We start from the raw sequence: 5,199 nt of genomic DNA on the forward strand, positions 1-5,199 counted from the left end.
ATTCATCTAGTCTCTATTTATAGAGAAAAAGATGATACAATCCTGGTACAATTACAATTCCACATTCAAATAGGATTCCTAATTAAAACTCAAGAGGAGTTCTAATTTAAGTCCAATTCCAATTAGTTTACATTAATTATATGTGTAGTCCTAGAACTTCAATTACAATTACAATTAAGTTTATAACTTTCATAGTAATTACAATTAAGTACAAAACTTTATTGTAATTATAATTAAGCTCAAAACTATTATAATTACCGTAATTAAGTTCCAATACTTTATGGAGCTACCACAGGGACCTGATCGGACATATATTATCCAAGCTCCAATAATTAGATCATGTCTAGTCGACCCTAGACCACCCAATCTAATTATTAATCTTTGCTTTTTCCACTAAAGGCAAAAGACTGAATTCTTGGAATATATAAGATCACAGAAGCCATTAAATCTGTAATACTTTCCTCTAACCTGCTGTATATGTATTTTATCCCCGTTCGAGATCCGATAATTAGGTACGAGCATAAATGACCGTTTTGCCCCTCTAATTATTCTCACTAACTTAAATTTCATTTTCTTCAACGGTCCTGTGAACTAATCACAGATGTCGAAGTTTAGCCGTTGCTAAACACTGAGCTCAGATTTTAACCGTTCAACAGAAAATACTTAAGTAGTCACTCTACCCATCTGGGCAACGGTTCCCGACATGAATTCATGTTCTCTACTCCGCTCATTCTCAAGTTCCCAACTCATCGAGATATTTGACCAATCAAATTGATCTCACCCATTGATGAATCAAAGAACAATTAAAATTACGAAAAGATATACATAATCCTGTCAAGGGATTTAGATGAAATACACAGCGGTCTAGTGAAATTTAATTCTCCGCACGGTCATGCTATAGAATTCAATTCAACACGTGGTCCGTTCAATACACTCCAAGTGTACTAGTGTCACCTTTTACTATTTCTGTGATAAGGACAAATCACAAACCCGAATAGTGAATTGGTCAACACTACAACCTTCCAATATAAGGTGCCAACCCTTATACGTAGATTGTGAACAAATTATTTATGATCAAAATATAAATTGTGTCACACTGTACTTCTCAACGCAAGTACTCAACTCATATTATCACAAGTGATCATAGGCACTTTAACTTCGTATGCTCAATAATAAATAAATGCAAAAAATAACTTAAATATAATTTTATTCAATAAAAATATTGTTATTTTTTACATCAGCAAAACTATACTATATGGGCACACAACCCAACATCAACTTCAAAGAAGATGAAGGTATTTTGATTTGTTTTACTCTAAACTTCAATGGAATACTAAAAATAATTATCGTTTATTTCATATGGACATACAGGCACATTTGACATGCAAAGGGAAGCGACGAAGAGTAATGTATAGCAATATACTAGTGGAAACACCCGATGTTGATGCAGGTCAACGTGAAGAATCTCCCACTTGTTCACCATTCGCTTATTCACAATTCTTGATGGTTAGTATATTTATTATAACATTTTCATTTGTTCCTTTTTATGTTACTTCATTATTGACGTTGTTACTTACTACAGGGCCACGAGGAAAGTCATTTATTCACACAACCCTATCCATCATCTAATTCGATCCATCCATTGTTAACGCATTTATATTCATTGATACAAACTTAAATTTCTACGTTATAATGTCACGCTGACTAATTAATTTTCATGTTGTATGTTAGGTCATGCTATTCCATACTCCTGTCAACATTTACCGCATTAAGGAAGCACGTGATTGTGATGGGACAAAGTCAATGGAGGGACATAGTTAAACAATTTACGTATGCTTGATTAAATGCTAGTAATAGATATTGTCCATGGTTTTATAAGATTAAAATGTACTTATGGAGAAAAGGAGAATGTTGGAATCTGATTTAAATTGTTAGCTTGATAAATGTAGTAACCCTAAATTTAGCTGTAATGGCATACCATTTGTAATTATAAAACTTTGATTTTTATCCTAAGTTTGCTAAAAATGGCATGGCTAAATCGTCTGTAGAGGCTGTACCAAGTCAGTTTTCATTTCTCTATTATGTTTATAGACTTTAAGAAGGGGCTGATGATAACTTTGTGTGAAATTGGATGTCGATCTGCTACCTAAATATGTTGAAGTTAGGGTACATAACTACAAACCCGAGCTGAGCCGAAGTGTTGCTAAATATGCATGATTTTTTAGCACAAAATAGATGGATGTCTAACCATGATGGAAGCTCCTACTTAACCCAAAAAAAAAAAAAAATGCAAAATACAGTTGCAGAACAACCCGGGCAAAAAACTAAACAAAGTAATATAAAAATAGATGATGCTAATACTACAAAAATTGTTGCTCTTACAAGACACTACAGTCAGGCTACTAATCATCCAAGATGCCTGCTGCAAAGACACCAAAATAGAAACTACAAGTTCCAGGCATGTTATCTGGACCGACTACCACACATCTAATACACCAAAATCAAAAGTGGTTCAATATCCATTACAAATTTAAGCAGCTAGAAATTAACATAAGAAACTACCAATCTTGATTGTTTGATTGTTTAAGAAACACACACAAAATAGATAAGAAAGCAACTATACTAATAAACCCGACTCGTTCCATTCGTGTTTATTAATCAACATTTCGTCCTGTCTAATAGAATTTATTTGGGAATAATGAATTATTTAATAGTATTTTTATTTATTTATTATTTTTTTATTTTTTTAAGAAGGTGTGGTTAAAAAATAAGGATACTTTATTGATTTATGTGTAGAATATTTTATTGTATGAATGTGTGGTGGAGAATGATCTTGTAACAAAAAATTTAAATTTTTAAAGGATGATAAATAGGGTCTTCACTTCTTCCCGTAATTGTCATGTTCAGAGATATATGGATTTCTTCTTCATCTTTCAGCCGAACTTGAAATTGGAACATGCGGAACCTATCGTTAATTTTAGTATGGCTAACGTCACTCAACTCACCACTTGATTCCCCAATGTCACACCACTCCCAAAATCCACATTTATGACTGTTATAGTTGAAGAATTTTCCTTTGTTTACAATATCCCATTAAACTTAAAACGCTTTTGAAAATTCTTGCTACATCGTCTGTATCAACATTTTGTTGAGTAATCCCCAAAGAAATGGTCCTTATGCCTACGGCTATGAAACTTCTGAATTCTTTCCGGCCATTCTAATAATGGAATCAAACAAAAAATTCACATCAACTTAAATTTCAAAATTATGGTCATTTATTCAAAAACAATTTTGGCCATCTCTATCGGCAACAAATGCAATCTATAGTTTTTATGGAGTCTCTAGCTTTAATCACCCAAAGACAAATGCTTACTATCAAATTGCAATTCCACATATAGCTAAGAGCAAACAGGGTACTTATTGCCTTCAAAATTGGCCTTAAAACATTAAACTCAAACGTGCTTACTGTCAACATCCCTAATTTGTCAAAATGAAAACTATAACAAACGGCAAGCTTTCAAGTTTACCAACAATAGTTGACTTTAAAAAAATTCTAAATAATTTGTACATTAGACGAGACGTCGATGAGTTCGATTGCTATGACGATAGGACTAGGGATGTGGAGATGGTTGGAGGAAAATGGGGAGGGGAGTGAAAGAGAGGAGCGTAGGTGTTTGGTTTGGAAGAAGCGGGGAGAATTGAGAGAAAAATCTAGATTTACCTGTCGAGGTTTGTATTTCGAGCATCCAAAAGTGGTGGTAGCTTACAGGTGGCCACGACTGCTTCATCAAATGTTCAGATGGGCTCGATCAATAACAACGATCGGAAAAAATGGGGGAGATGAGTGAAAGAGGGGGAGGTTATCTTTTTTATTTTGGGAGAAATGGAGAGGGAGAGGGAGAGGGAGAGAGAGAGAGCAATTTTTTATGGGGAAATATATGGGAATAACCTTTTCAAAATGGTTACTTTTTCAAAATGACGCTTAGGCGATTTACATACCAAAAATACTCTCTATTTGGATATTACATAACAAGGCATCATAATATATAAATTTTCAACTTTTTAGTCCTTAAAATTAAATATTGGTTGAAATTAGATAATTTTTATTTGATTTAATTGATTTTTGTTCGCTCGAAGTAGCCCCCTATATTGGTATCAGAGTCATAGAGATCATAGAAATTAAAATAAGAAAAATAGATAATTAATGATGTTTAGAAGAAGAAAAATGCAGTTATATATTTTTAAAACATATTCATAATAAATTAAAAATAATGACTTTGACAATAATTAAAGAACTTTCTAAAGAAATAAAGGAACAAATATTAGAAAAATTAATAATAGAAAAAATAAAAGATATTTATACATAAGAAAAAATTATTAATATATATGAAGATGAAGAAAATAATTTATATTATAAATAAAAATATGAGTACAATTGATAATACACATCAAAAATTGAATAAATTACTCTTAAAAATGGATAAAAAAAAGAAGAAATAAGAAATATAATGTTAATACTAGAAGGAATGAGAATACCAAATAATAGACAATTAACAAAATTAAAATGTGAAAGACTAAGATTTGTGAGCAAATATTTTACTATAGTAAAAGAAGAAATAGTATATCCAGATATAGCTGAAAGAAGATTTGGGAAAATAATAAATAAAAAAGATGATAAAAAATGCAAATTAACTTATGAGTTAAAAATAAGAAAAATTAAGATGCCAATAAGTGAATATATGGAAGAATTAAAATCATTAATAAAAATGTTAATAAATGATGTACAAGATTTGAGGAATGAAGTGAAAGAAACAATAAATGATATAAATATATTAAAAATTGAGATTTGAGAATTAAAAGAAAATAATAAGAATAAAGATAAGAAAATAGATAAAAAAAACTTATAGAAAAAGAAATGACTCAGAATAAGAAAGAAATATATAGAAAAAGAAAATATAGTAATAAAAAATATAGTAATAGAAAAGAGAGTATGAATGATGAATTTAGAAAGAATATATTACCAAAAATACTAGAAGAGGAAGAAAAATCTAATGAAAAATCATTAGGAAAATTAAAAGTAGAAGAAAAATAAGATGAGTGAAGAATTAGATTTGCTAATAGAAAATTTTAATCAATTAAGCTTAACTGATATAAGTGAATACCAAGTTTTAATGAAAACTGAAGGAGGACCTAATCCAG

Source organism: Olea europaea, unplaced genomic scaffold (genome assembly GCF_002742605.1).
Source record: "Olea europaea var. sylvestris unplaced genomic scaffold, O_europaea_v1 scaffold1856, whole genome shotgun sequence".
Taxonomy (NCBI): domain Eukaryota; kingdom Viridiplantae; phylum Streptophyta; class Magnoliopsida; order Lamiales; family Oleaceae; genus Olea; species Olea europaea.